Consider the following 15,986-nt stretch of genomic DNA (forward strand, 5'->3'; position numbering starts at 1 on the left):
AAATCTAACCATATGCCTTCAGACATGCAATGTGCACGTGCAATGCAACAGCACATCTTTGCCCCAGCAACAGCGTCTGTCAAGCATAGGCTTCCCAGAAAACATCTGACAATTGTTGCTTCCCCAGAAACTCTTCCTAGCAAATGCAGGCTTCCCAGAAAATCAATTTGACAGCATTATCTTCAAAGAAACTCAATTTGCTGGACAATTCTGATAATACATGAGGCAAATGTTATCTGGGATTTCACAGATTCTCAAGACCCCTTTGGTGCATTTAAAAAAAACAACAACAAAACAACAACAACACAGTGGTGATAAAAACAATGTTGAAAGAGTCACATAATCATACAATAACTGCTGCCTCAACATAAGAACAATCTGCCGCTGAAATATCTGCATAATAAATTTGAGGTCTAACTGACCCCAATAACTTTTGAGTGACTTTTTTTGCTACACCAAAAGCACAACAGGGTGTGAAGGCAAAGCTAGTGCTAACAGGCTGTCCTCATAATAGTTTGAGAATATATAAAAAAGAAGAGGTGGTAGTTTGCCTATTATGGTTTATTTACATTTTTGTACATGTGGGATCCAGGAGACTCCCCAAAGACCTTGGAAATGTAGTACTTTCATTTTCCCCATTGACTAACACCCACCTCTGCTCCCCTCCCTATTGTACACCCAAATCTGCAGCCATTCCCCACAGGGTTTAGACCTCCTGTCCACAATTAGATACCTTCAGGGCATCAGTGTCTGCCTGCTTCACTTTGGCAATATAGCTGCATCTCCACTGAGTCTTCATTCATTCTCTTATACTCCATATAAGATTTTAATATGTTTAAAATGAGAGGTGGGCCCAGGCGATAAAATATAGTTGTTTGTTTGAATCTGTATTGCAAAAGTCCTAAAACTCTGCATACCGCTAGGACCCAAATAATAACTAAAAATATATCCACATTGCCCCACTCCAATGAAGCAGGGTAGGCTTTCATACTAACCACTGCTTCAGAGCAAGCCATGTCCAAGACATAGAAGAAATAACAGCCCATAACCCAAACAGATATAATTCTAAATAGATGGACAACACAAGCAGCAGCAGCAGACCCATAGGTCAGGGAAATTTCACCTGTTTACGCCAGATCTTAATACTGTCTTAGAAGTTTATTCTAAAGGGAAAAAGTGACTCACTCATTGACCAAAGATCAGCAGCACATATATAGTAAGTCCTAACTTTAGCTCTAAATATGATTTTTTTTTGAAAGCGAGCAAGCGAGAGAAAGAGAGAGAGAGAGCGCACGCACGCAAGCTTTCTGTTTTATTTCAACTTGCGTGTGTTCAGCAAAAGTCTTCCTTTGCAGATGAGGCTGTATGGTTTGGAAATTCCATGCATGTCATCCATCGGTGTTGCAGAGCCATGTTTCCATAAACAAAGTGATTTCATCTTTAAACTTTTTCATGTGCTAGAGTTGCCCCAGGCAGCTGTGCAATTGCTACTTCTCTGTCAAAATCTCTGACAGGAGGAGGCATGGATATATCCAGGCTCCCTCCACTGACTAGCCGATGTTCATACCAGTTAAATGGCAGTACAGGATCACTGATGGCAGCTGGATTAAAATCAGTTGTGGTTTTCCTCACACATACAAAAGATACATCCCTTCTATCCTCACTCCTTTCTACTCTAACAAACACAGTGTGGTCAGGATTTGAAAACTTCTGCAATGATATCCAGAGTCAGAAAATCAATATACAATGACTAGGAGCACTAAGACAACGTCATAAACTACAAGACTTTATATTACAAACTCTTCAGGGCAGGGACCATCTTTTTGTTAAGTGTTTACACAGCAATTAGCAAAATGAGGCCCCGATCCAGGTACTACTGCAATGCAAATAAATAATAAATAATGCCACCTGCTTTCATGTGCCATTGTAGTCAGGAGAGGTGAGGGTGAGGGGGGTCATAGATCTAGTCATTGTGGTTTGCATTAAGCAGCCATTTGACATGATTATTAGGTTCTTAATTCAATAGGATGTAAACACATGCTTAAGTGCTTTCTTGAATAGAGATGGACTTAACCAGGTTATTAAGTGCTTTCCTGAATTGGTGCACTAGAGATCTGTAAAAAGAGAGATGAAAAAATTCCAAACAAAATACCCCCCCCATACACTATTCTCATTGCTAGATATGTATCCTCCCTCTTTTGATTAAAATCTCTATCAAATACTAGTCTCCTTTTATATTAGACTCTGAAGTTAAGATTCCACTACACCCCCTATGCCAGGACTTGTGAATGGGTCCTTGGAGGGCAACTTCACAGCTGCTTTCCCTCAGGGCCGGCTTTAGGCTTATTCCCCTGAATCGGGCCCCGCGCCTAAGAGGGCCCCGCACCCAGTGGTGAGCTGGAGTGGTTCCCAAGCTCCGGCAGCTGTCCGCCCCGCCCCCGGCCCCAGCTCACCTCCCCCTCCTCCCCGAATGCTCCGCCCCCTTCTCCTCCCCCTCCCCTGCTTCCCGCAAATCAGATGTTCGCGCGGGAAGCCTGGAAACAAGCAGTGGCAGGTAAGCTGGGGGGCACGAGGAGGGCTCCAGGGAGGTGCGACGCGGCCCAATCTGTCTCTGGCCCCACAGCACGGCTCTGGCCCCGACTCTGGCCAGCGGCACGGCCCCGGCCTGGGCCCCACAATGGCTCCAGCTGGGCCCTGGCACGGTAAGAGACTGGGGCTGGGGGGGGGAGGGAGGGGGTTGGATAAGGCAGGGGCAGGGAGTCCCGGGGACAGGGAGCAGGTGGGGGTGGTTGGATCGGGCAGAGGTTCTGGGGGGGCGATCAGGGGATGGGGAAGGGGGGGGGGGTAGGCGTGGGAGTTCCGGGGGTCTGTCGGGCTGGTGGTGGATGGGGTCGGGGCAGTCAGGGGACAGGGAGCAGGGTGAGTTGGGTAGGGGGTGGGGTCCTGGGGGGCAGTTAGGGTGGGGAGTCTTGGGAAGGAGTGGTCAGGGGACAAGGAGCGGGGGGGGGGGGTTGATGGGTTGTGATTTCTTAGGGGTGCAGGGGTTGTACTCACCAGGCGGTTCCCTACTGGGTCTTCGACAGCGGGTCCTTCAGTGCCACGGAAGACCCGGAGCATCACCGGGTGAGTCATCCCTGCCAGGGCCCCGTCAAATCAGCCCCGCACTTCCTAAAGCCGGCCCTGCTTTCCCTAGTGCCTGCATTGAAGTAATCCTCCCCCAGCATAAGGGGATAGGACCAGAGTTGAGGGTCTTGCGCATAGGTTATTACAATTTGAACCTGACTTCAATATCCACTAGTTACACAAACTGAAAATTCACTTTTCAAGTTAAGAAACCAGAAGGACTGAAAAACAGGATGATTCACTGCTGAAGAAAAGAACACTTCTTCCCTTTATTTTTCCTCTTTGTTGGAGTAATTTCATTCCTTTAGGATTTAAGAGGAACCACAGAGTTACTTTCCTTGTATGATTCATGAAATAGAATAGAAGACAAAAGAGCCAGGCCTCACACCCCAGAAATCTTCATGGCACTTAGCTATCTGGCCACACACACAAACCTTACATTTAATGATCTTTATTAATACATTAATTTAGAATAGATAGAGTAAATGGCTGATGGCTTCTATCTATTTAGTATCTAAATAGCTACTAACACAATTAAAAAAAAAAGTTAATTTAAAAAAAATCTCCAACCTACATCAGGGCAGATTCATTTCCAAAGTTAGTCTTTGTTTGTTTTTAATATACTATTCTTTAACAATTTTAGAAATACAATAATTAAAATAACTTTGTAAACAGCTTTTGGAATTGTTTGATTTGTAAATTAAACAGCAAATCTCTGCTTGAAATCACACGCATCAAAGTCTTGCCTCCAGGGTGCTTAGTGCAATGTACGTCATCTGTTTTGTCACTTTCTAATATTAAGCTTCTAATTTATGGAGACAACATTACATTTCAGGGCAGGGGTACCAATATATTAAGCACCTACGTCACCTCATCATTGAAGCAGGACAAACTTTTAATCATCAACATTAATATTTACAAATTTTAATGTTTTTGCTCATGGACACTAAGCTATGGGAATACATTTCAACCTATGGTTTGTTTAAAAGGTATGTGTTTTGACTGTCTTTGACTATTGATATTCATTATTCCCAATGCATGTTTGGTCACCTAACTCACATGTCTGTGCTCCCTGGACTTGATTCTACAAGGGCTGAGTACGCTGGATTTGATCCAGCAAGCAACTTTAAACCCATGAATAGCCCCACTGAAGTCAGTTATGGTGACTGAAACTTTTCTAAAGAGGAGAGGGAAAATTAAAGCATTTAGGATGGCCACTGTGACATTGCACTCTATATGATTTTATGAAAATATGCTAATGTAACTGGAATATGCTTCATGCAAAAGGTCTCTTGTAAGGTATCATTACAAAGCTTATAATCTACTGAGTGTGATCATCCTATTTGTATAAAGGTACCACTCTTGTATCTGAAACTAGAAATATTAAATATAACTGAGGGGCTATTGGAATTATGCAAAGTGTGGGCCATTAATGGTGGTTTGGAATCTTGATGACTCCCATTAACCAGGACAATTGACTGCAGATGGCTCTGTTTTACCTGTAAGTCTTCCTGTATACATGTGTGCTGGCAAGTGGGTAATGAAGTCTTACAGTGACATGTGATCATGTCACCTGAACTGGAATCCATCTTTAACCTGGTGCAATTACATTGAGAAGGAGGGGGTGGGAACCCAGAGGGACAAAGGATTCCCACCTTATGCAAAAGATATATAAGGGGGTGGAACAGAACAAAGAGGGGCAGCCATCATGAGGAATCCCTTAGCTACCACCTGAGCTGGAACAAGGGCTGTACGAGGGGAAAGGATTGCGTCCAGTCTGTGAAAGAGACTTATGGAAACATCTTTCAGGGGGAGATTTTCTGTACTCAGTTGTATTACTGTATTAGGCTTAGATTTGCATTTTTTATTTTATTTTGCTTGGTAATTCACTTTGTTCTGTCTGTCACTACTTGGAACCACTTAAATCCTACTTTCTGTATTTAATAAAATCACCTTTTACTTATTAACTCAGTATGTATTAATACCAGGGGAGGCAAACAGCTGTGCATATGTCTCCTTCAGTGTTATAGAGGGCAAACAATGTATGAGTTTACCTTGTAAAAGTTTTATACAGGGTAAAATGGATGTATTTGGGGTTTGGACCCCATTGGGAGTTGGACACCTGAGTGTTAAAGACAGAAACACTTCTGTAAGTTCCTTTCAGTTAAGCCTGCAGCTTTGGGGCAAGTAATTCAGACCCTGGGTCTGTGTTGGAGCACACGGGCATGTCTGGCTCAGCAAGAGAGGGTGCTGGGGTCCCAAGCTGGCAGGGAAAGCAGGGGCAGAAGTAGTCTTGGCACATCAGTCTGGCAGTTCCCAAGGGGGTTTCTGTGATCCAACCCATCACAGCCACACAAAAAATCTTAATACAAACACATTCACATGAGTGTTCATGACTCTCTTCACAAATGCCAAGTTTATGGAAAATGCATAAAAATTATTGGGAACACCCATGCAATGAATCAGTGGTTTAAATAACCGAGCACCATCTATTTTGGGTCACAATAGGAGCACCTTAATATTTACTTTTAATACATGACCAACAGAAAAGTGCCTGTGCTTTCATTCCCTGGCCCATTTGAGTAATCCCTCAGAGACCCTGATGAAGTCAAGCAATTTTTCAGAGAACTTTGAACACCTGCTAGCAAACGCTATGCATCTTGAATTGCAAAAGCTTTAAATTCTGGCAGTACCCTTGCTTCAAGCCTTTAGACAGCTGTTTCATATGGCACAAAGAATCATTACAAATACAAGTTAGCTTCTCCTGATTCTTTCCCAATGTTATTTGTGAAATCAGTGTTAGAGACAAGATTACATGCTCCACACATCTTTAAATTAGGCAGTGAGTGTCTCACTTTCTTTCCTAGAGTTCATGGTTCATCCTGTCCCGTAACCTGACATCTCACTAGACAATCAGATAGGCAGCATGGTCTAGTGTACAGGGCAATGAACTAGGCTACGGAGACTTGGGTTTCTGGCTCTGCTGTTGGCCTGTTGGGTGATCTTGGGGAACTCACTTTACATCTCTGTGCTTCTCTTTCCCCTACTGTCTGGTCTATTTTGACTAGCACTTCGGGGCTTAGACTGTCTCTGTGTTTGTACAGTGCTCAGCACAATGGGATCCAGTTCTCTAGGTGCTACTGTAATATAAATAATAATAATCCAGTGAAAACTGAGATCCTCCAGAATTTGAGTGCTAAATGCAATAAGTTACTCTTGTGTTATTTTGGTATTCTCCAATGGCTACACCATGTGCTTCTCCCCAAACTGTTTTTTATTTTTTAATTAAACTTTTTAAAAAGGAACTTCTATAGTGCTCTTTACTGCCGTATCTGAGCACCACAAAGCCATCTCTGATCCCTTTGGGATCTTGTCTATAACGCAACTTCAGGATGTTATTTATTTTGATATTATATCCACAGATTATATCACTTTTCTGAGCTTATAGATCTCTTTCAGGGGTACTGATAAGACTACACAGTGAGGTAGTATAAACAGGATGAGATCATCTTCTAAATCATTTAAGCAAACTTGGTCAAGTTTCTTATTGTTCTGTAAACAGACTTCTGTAATTTCCCCTGCCTTCATGACATAAACCAGGTTATTAACAACAAGCAACCCTGAACGAATTAAAATAAAAATATATGGCAAAGTTTGATTTTTTGCACAAATGTTGTAAATACCTACTAGTTAGCTTTGCAGCTCAATAAAGAAAAGTTCTTCTGTTTTATTATAGCAATAAACAGCACACCACTAAATGTAATATAATGCAACAATTTTTGCCCTATTCATCATTACTGAAGAGAAGTTATTGTAAGTACTGTGCAGTTTTGTTGGTGAACTTGAACACTAATTTGGGACGTTGGATATGCGGCTGTCAGGAAATGTATGAATTGGTGTATCCAAGAGGCACAAGTATACACTGAAGTGACATTATTTTTCATCTTCAGTACTTGAATACTTTCCATCATATTTAAACTTTGTTCAGCTATTGGATAAGAAAAGGCATTGTTTGGGAGAGAGTTTGTTTGGGTAAGGGAAGCCATTGAAACATATGTCCCAACTCAGCATAGAATTTAAGCACATGCTTAATTCCAGTTGTCATTGATGAGGCTTAAGGATAAGCTTAAATTTAAGCACACGTTTAACTGCTGTACTGAGTAGGGATGGATGTAAGCACATGAACGCTATAATATAATTCACAGCAATGTAATTTCTCCCTTCCTTTAGATAATGTATTAATCCCTAACAGTACCACTGCTCCCATTGAACTCAATAAGGGTTTTACCATTAACTTCTATGGGAGAGGGATCAGGACCTAAGGGAGGGAGCAACTATCACATGGTTAAAGAACAGGATTTCGGGGAGAAATGCTTTCCTACAAGGCTCTCTGTGTACATCTTTCTCCATACTTGAGTTTTCTAAACTGTCAGTTGGAAACAAAGCATCTCTACTTCATAGGATATTTGAGATTCATTTAATCAATGATTGCCATATGGTTTCAGATCTTTGGGTGGAAGGTATTATAGAAGTGTAAAGTATTTATAGAGATGGTCAGAAAATATTTGTTTCTCCCTGTGGAAATTTCATGGGGAACCAAAAACAAAACAAAAAAAACCCAAAACAAAAACAAAAAATTTCACAGAAACCTGAAAGTTTTGAGCCAAAAATGTTTTTGGTGTATGGCCAGAAACTGAAAAGTTTTTGGTTTTGGACAAAAAGGTTAAGTTTTTGATGGAAAGCAGAAATCTTGTGTGAAAAAATTTCATTTAGCCAAAAATCCAATTTTATTCTAAAAACAGTTTCACTTGAAAAATTTTGACCAGCTCTAATTATACTTAATTACTATAGCCAACAACAGTGAGCAGTACGGTTACCCACCCTACTTCTTATACAATATGTAATGGCCCAAATTCTATTAATTTACACCTGTAGCTATTGAAGTAACTGGGGTTATACAGGTATGATTTACATGCTTAAAGTGAAGCACATGCTTTAATTCTTTGCTAATGCAGATGTTAAAAACAGCAGTTTAATTCGACATTCTTAATTTTCCTGGTCCTGAGAGTTTTCACCTCCCATTTCCTGTATTCCTAGTAAAGCCGAAATAGAGAACTTGGAGAATATTTCTGTATGGTCAGCTCTTCAAATGAGAGGTTTAATTCTGAATGCATCTCAAGTGCTCTGTAGTCATCAAGTCCTGTACTCTCTCTCTCTCTCTCTCTCTCTCTCTCTCTCTATATATATATATATATAATAAAATACTGGATGAATAAAAGTAAAAACAAAAAAAAAAAAAAAACTTACTGCAGTCCAAATATTGTGCAATTTATTCTGTGCATATTTTTATATTACCTGCTGCATGCTAACATGTACATCCAGTTTATATACTCAAAGGCTGCCAAAGCACTGCTGTAGGTTTTCCTGTTGATGATGATGGATTGTTTGGGAAACATGATGATTCAAGCTTCTACAAGGGATACATTTAATTAGCAATTAAATTAACAAAGAAATAAGTTTCTATGAGAAAGCTTAGTATTCCTGTTGCCTATACCTTATACTAAAGCTTAAGCACTGGACTTAAGTTTGAAGGAGCAGAGCTCTGGTTGTGTGTGCCCCCAATAGATCTGTTGTACCAGGGATTTCCCTTCTGTGGGACTGTGTTTCTTGAAACAAAAAGGGCACTTACTGGAGAATCTCTACATTGACAATGGAATTTTATCAGTTATGAATCAGGCCCATTTCACATAACCAGTAAGGGAGAGTAAATGGCAGAATGAACAGAAGTTGATGGAGTTCACATTGCACCTTTACTTTAAAAACTCCATGAAATCTTTAATAGTCTCAATTCCCAGATAGTGGGAGACTATTATTTTAATGTCCTACATATAGTATGGAATTTTCAAGGCCTGAGCCCACTAAAATTATACTTAAGATATATTACAGGAAAGTCACTTAACTCAATTTCAAAACTGACCAAGAAGTTGACAATATTGCTTTCATCACTTTTTGCTCCCATGAGCTAGATTCTAACATATCTGACTTAATCCCACCAATACAAAGAGGTGTGGATGTTGTCATTACTCACGTTTTCTCAGTTTGCTCCCCTTGTTGCTCCCTCTTGTGTGAATGGGTTTTCTTGTTTTTACCATCACTTTCCATTATTCCTGACATTCTGCTGTAGATCTATAGCTTTGCAATGAATTTACCTCTGCCAATTCACTATTTCTTTAACCATGCTTTATAAAATGAGAACCGATGCAATATTATGGCAATGACTCATACGACTATGGACCTTACAGAAAAATGGACCTTTCTATGGACCTTTCAGTCTTTAAAGGTTAAACCTAGTAATACCAGAGAACTTGTGATTCAAATAGGGCTTCCACTGCTGAGGGGGATCATTTTGTTTACTTGCTGCATGGGAAACTTACAGAGAGTAGGTGCAGTTAAGAACTCAGCAAGTTCTATACCCAAGCCTTGTCTTTCCCATCAATAACTTTTGGATACAGGGCCCTTGCTGTGTGCAGTGTTTAGGGGTAAAAAAAAAAAAAAAAAAAAAAAAACCACTCTCCTGGAAATGTCCTGAGAGGCATAAGCACCTGTAATTCCAATTGACATCAAGCACCACTGGTGTTCAAGAGACACCAAAACCTACCCCTTCCAACCCAATGCCTGTGAAAATCTAGTGATTACAAAGCCAAAGTATTGGTACAGCAGCAGGAAAATACAGACAATATTTGGGAGGAAAATTTTCAGTTTCCTTCCCCACCTCCCCCACCCCCCATTTTGCAAGTGCTTGACCTAGCTCCAGTATTCAATCTGCTTTCTGAATGATCCCTTGTGTGCAGTGCAGGGGCTACAGTATTCATTCTTTACAGAATAAAAATACATAACACAAGAGAGATAATGATACTGACCATCTTTGTAAAGCACTTTGAGATGTACTGATAAAAAGTGCTATACAACAACGAAGTATGAATATATCTAAAATGAATGAAATATCTTAAATTCCATGGGTAGTTAGCCCTTTTGTTCTAATTCTGAGACTTCTATCTTGCCTATCTATAATTATCTTGGAATATTTTTATTTCACAATACACTTTAATTACCTTATGAGGGTGACTAAACTGTTTGGATAATGTGTATTCAAAACAAAAAAAAATATGAATCTGGGATTATCCATTGCAAGTACTCAAAATACCATATCGATTTAGCGTTTATTTTATTCATTATTCACCACTTGGACTTAAGTCTCCTTTTCATTGTAATTTAGAATTGACTCTTGCTATGAAGCATCTTGTGATCATTTGAATGAAGAACGGTATATATAAATTAATTGTACCTTTTAAATTAAACCAAGCTTTTAGTTTTAGTGGCAACTCTCCCATTTCAGCAAGTGGGTGTCTCACTAGACTTTAAAAGTAAGTTTTAACAGTCAGTTCTGTGATATAGTTAAAAGAATATATAGCAGCACACTGTGGAGAGTGTCATGCCCACCATATATCCATCTCATGTCAGCAAAGGATGAAGAACAGGATTTGAAATCAGATCTCTCCCATGGTAGTACAGTACTTACCACTCTCCCAATAAGCCAGGCAGAGACCGATCAATTTTGGCCATACTAGCAGTCCTATGTACACTTTTCTGAGATGCATTTTCAGCATCTGGAGAAAGGCATATTATTTCTCACTCTGCATTTGAGAAGAGAAAGGTAGCAGGAGGTGATAAATCAAAAGACTCAGATAGATTTGGATTATATCTTAAAAAGAGCATCTGTCCTGAGCCTCCCTGTCAGAGTTTCTCAAGCTAAAGTACATGTTGATTGCACAAACGGAGAAATAATCTCTGATTGCAGAATAGAATGTTTGGGTTTTTTTTTAACAGCACAAAACATTATGAAGCTTCTCACAGTGGCAGTCAATACACAGTATGGTAACTGGTGTTGTAAAAACAATGCATTAAACCTACCCTAGGACCCAAGAAGGAAAGAAACATTAACATCAATGGTAATCTGCCTGACTTTTCTTCTTCCTCTATGGGCATGTCACATGGCATATTAAGCCCAAGCTCTGGCTCAGGTTCAGGTTCAAGCCCAAGCCCCACATACATCCACACAGAAATTAGTCTGACTCAGGAAAAGAACCCTTCTTGACTCAGCTCCCCTGGACCTTGCTGGTGCAGGAAAGGTCAGATCCTGAGGCCCACTGTGACAGAGGACAGAGCCCAGTATGTAGACGTAGCTCAAGTTCAGGTTGCCAGACTCAGGCGTGGAGAGTTTGCCAACACTATCCCACAATCCCCTGGGGTTGCACTTCTCATCCCTTCAATTCCAAACCTTGCCATTTACTTCCCAGGAACCAGAAGCTACTTCCTGGTTCTAATACAGCTGCTTGGTATGTAACCCTAATTTCCATGTGGACTGCTCAACTGGAAACACAGTCAACACTAATGTGTATTAGCTATGGTTAGCAGTAGGATGAAGTCCTGCATTAACTAAAAAGGTTAATGGTGACGAGATACTCAACACAATTAATATTGGCAACCAGGGAGAAGGAATGCAAGTCAGAATAGGGACAGAACATGTTAAAGAATATTTAGGTAAGTTAGATGTATTCACGTCGGCAAGGCCTGATGAAATTTATCCTAAGGTACTTAAGGAACTAGCTGAAGCAATCTCAGAGCCATTAGCAATTATCTTCAAGAACTCCTGGAGAACCAGAGAGGACCCAGAAGACTGGAGAAGGGCAAACATATTACCTATCTTTAAAAAGGGGAACAAGGAGGACCTGGGTAATTATAGACCAGCCAACCTAACCTCAATACCTGGAATGATACTGGAGCAGATTATTAAATAATCAATTTGTAAGCATCTGGAGCATAATAAGATTATAAGGAATGGTTAGCATTGATTTGTCAGGAACAAAATTATGCCAGACCAACTTAATTTCCCTTTTTGGTTGGATTGTTGACCTAGTGGATGGGGGGAAGCAGTAGACATGATATGCCTTGATTTTAGTAAGGCTTTTGACACAGTGCCACATGACATTCTCGTAAGCAACCCAGGGAAATGTGGTCTAGAATACAATAAGGTGGGTGCAGAGCTGGTTGCAAGACCGTACTCAAAGAGTAGTTACCAACGGTTTGCTGTCAAATTGGGAGGACGTATCTCCCATAGAAATCAGACCTCAGTCCAGTACTATTCAATATTTTCATTAATGATGTGGATAAATATTGAATAGACCTCGGTCCAGTACTATTCAATATTTTCATTAATGATGTGGATAATGGAGTAAAGAGTATGCTTATAAAATTTGCAGACACCAAGCTGTGAGGGGCTGCAAGCACTTTGGAGGACAGCTTTAAAATTCTGAATGACCTTGACAAATTGGAGAATTGGTCTGAATTCAACAAGATGAATTTCAATAAAAGCAAGTGCAAAGTACTTCACTTAGAAAGGAAAAATCAAATGCACTACTAAAAATTGGGGAATAACTGCCTAAGTGGTACCACTGCTGAAAAGGATTTGGAGGTTATAGTGTACCACAAACTGAATATGAGTTGTCAAGCTGATGCAGGTGCATAAAAGGCTAATATTATTGTGGGTTATATTAACAGGATTGTTGCATGTAAGGCACATGAGGTCATTGTTACACTTTACTCAGCACTGGTGAGGCCCAAGCTGGAGTACTGTGTCCAACTCTAGGCATCACAATTTAGGAAGGATGTAGACAAAATGAAAAAAGAGTCCACAGGAGAGCAACAAAAATGATAAAGATTTAGTAACCCTGACCTATGAGGAAAGATTGAAAAAAATAGTGGCCACTTAACCAGCTGATGGTCCATTTGATTTTGTTGACCCCTGGCTGAGGCGTCAGCTTGTCTTCTGTCTCTGGGGAACTGGTTTATGGCCACTTCCTAGACTTGGGACGTGTCTTAGTTATACCATACAGAGGAATCTTATAACTTTATATACAATGTTGCCACACATGTTTTACTAGGACAATAATGATCAGCAAAATTATGAGTTCTCAACTGATACCCCACAAAACATACTACTTTATTATACAAAATGTATCATTGTCCTGTGAAAAGGGTGAATGCAGGAGTACAGGCCATCACAACATTACTGGAAATAAAAATCTAACTTGATATATTCCCTTCAAACTTTCAAGAAGTGCTTAACTTATTTAGGGATAGAGATTATACACAATTTAATAGATTCAAAGCTAATTATAAAGCGATTCTGAGGCAGAATAGAGACAACCCCAAACCAGATGGAATCCATTACCAATGTTACTCCTGGGACAGACTGGTATTATTAAAATGAATAATATTTCCCGCTAGTAGCATCTATTTTAATCAGTTCCCATCTATGTAACTACATCAGAGCTGTTCTGTAAACTTTACATGGAGGTCATCTCCACTAACTGCAGTAATAGGTCTAATCATATTAGACTCTCAAGACTTTCAGCTGAATTGAATGGGAGAGTGACTCACTAAATTTAGCATTATTTCTGATATACTCAGATTAATGCTTGAATGTGGTCTGTTAGTTCATATAGGCAATTGATTCTCCCTGGAACCTGCATGCTCTTCACTCTTGAAATACAATTCAAGTGTTTGAACTACAATACAATGTCTTTTTATTTCCTACACTGTATCAAATGCTCCTTTCTAAAGAAGGGGGAAAACTCACAAACCACCAATATCATCACCTGAATTCCGTAACGCTCTTGTAGTCCAAGAGTGAAGTAACGAGTTTTCTCACCTTCTTGGCGATCCCTTGCTCACTTATTAGGTTAGTGCATGTCTAAGACATCACTTCAAAGTATTCACACACATCTTAGGCTCACTCCTTAATCTTGCAGGAGAATTCTACACTGCGAAGAAAAACCTGTGGCACTGAGTCTCAGAACCTGGGTAAATTGACTCGGGCTCGCTGGGTTAAAATTAGCAGTGCAGATGTTCCACTTTGGATGAATGAATGAGAAATAAACATAAACTGGTAGCATTGCTTACTAAGAAAAGTTGTACTCATGCTTTACATTCTACACAGTTAGAATATATATATATATATATATATATATATATATATATATGAAGGTATTGGTAATAGAAAACAAATCTTATGTATGGAGAAATGTATTGCCCAGCATGGAGTCAGGAACACACAAGCAAGATTTTTATTCTTTAAACATTTTCTAAAGAAATACAGACCTCCCAAAGTACAGAGGGAGGAGAGATATTGGAAACAATTCATAAATATTGGCTGCTGTCTGACTACAAACTGATTTGGATGATGCATGTTTGCAGCAAGACTGCTGGTTCCTAGTATCCTCTTATTTTAATTAAGAGGTAAATAAATAAAAGAAAGGAGAGGCACTTTGAATAACTGATTTTGGTGCAGATTCTATAGTCCCTAAAAGTTCATTCTATTTATACCAGATATACTTACAACCCTAGACAACAAAATGTGCATAACCTAAAGGTAATTTCTCAAACAGGAAACGAGATTACATTTTTTGCAAAACATTCCACAAGATCTGCACAAATTAAAAATTCAAAGAGATCAAATATGCATATTACAGTATCGTTCCCTTTATTATTTGTATAACAGCAGTGCCTAGGGGCACAACAGAGATTACCGTCCCATTCAGCTGGCTGCTATACAAATACATGCCAAAAGGCAGTCAAAGAGTTTATAATCTAACTAGACCAACTAGAAATACGGTAGGAGAAAGGAAGTAAGGTGAAAGTACTGTAAATCTGAAACTCACCCAAGCACTCTGCTGCTCTTTGGAGGTGATGTGGACAAATTAGCAGAATTGGAGTCTGGTCTCTGCACTTCTGTGCGTGCAAAGAGGAGCTCTGTGCCAGACATCAATAGGCCAAAAGGGAGGCACTGTGAAGAGGCTACTGGATCCGTGGTTACACAGATTCAAGAAACCCATATCAGAGGTGGTGGGGCAGAAGCCTCTTCAAGGGCATGAGCTGATAACAGCGGTCACTGTTGAGCACTGCAGCGTGATTTTTCAATCCTTTTGATGGTGGGTATTCTCAATTATATAATGCTATCTTTGAAATGAAAGTGAGAAGTGTTAAGGAAGGCATTCATGTGTTTGGTGTGGTGGAGTGCCCATGGGCTAATGACTGCAGATGGATATCTGGGCATAACTCACCTAATCAATTCCCTGCCAATGCAAGGACCTCAGGCATTGATGCATCTCTGTGTCTCCTGTTCTCTGTGTGTCACACAACAATTTAGTCTTCTGAGGACTGAAATGCTTTAATCTAACTAAAGTAATTGGGCTCAATATAGGTATGTCTGAGTAAAATTTTATGGCCAAGGATACACAGGTCAGACTAGATAATCTAATCATTCTTTTCCGGCTTTAACCTCTATGAATTTATGCTGGGTGTGATTTACTATAATTTATTATTTCTTTGCTTTGTAGTTTGGGTTGTGAGCAAAGGTAACATCAAATAAACTACATTTTCTATGTGGTATGTTCAACACAGTATTTAGTAATAATTTCATACAAAGAACTACGTTAAAAGAACATTAACTTTGCAAAGTAAAACACTCAAAAGCCAACGAAATGCCAGAACTAAGGTTGCCTGTTCATTATGCATTGGGTTAGATCAGCGGTTCTTAAACTTTTGCAAACCCGAGGATCCCCATTTTGATTTAAAATTTTTCACAGACCCACAAGCCGGCTTCTAATTCCCCCCTCCCCCAACCCCTGCTCAGCCCCAGGCCCTGCCCCCACTCCACCCCTTCCCCCCAAGGCCCCACCCCTTCCTGCCCCACCTTTTCCCGCCCCCACTCCACTCCTACCCCTCCTCTTCCCGTTCCCTCC

This window comes from Terrapene carolina, unplaced genomic scaffold (genome assembly GCF_002925995.2).
Source record: "Terrapene carolina triunguis isolate 2854851 unplaced genomic scaffold, T_m_triunguis-2.0 Scaffold68, whole genome shotgun sequence".
In the NCBI taxonomy this organism is placed as follows: Eukaryota; Metazoa; Chordata; order Testudines; family Emydidae; genus Terrapene; species Terrapene triunguis.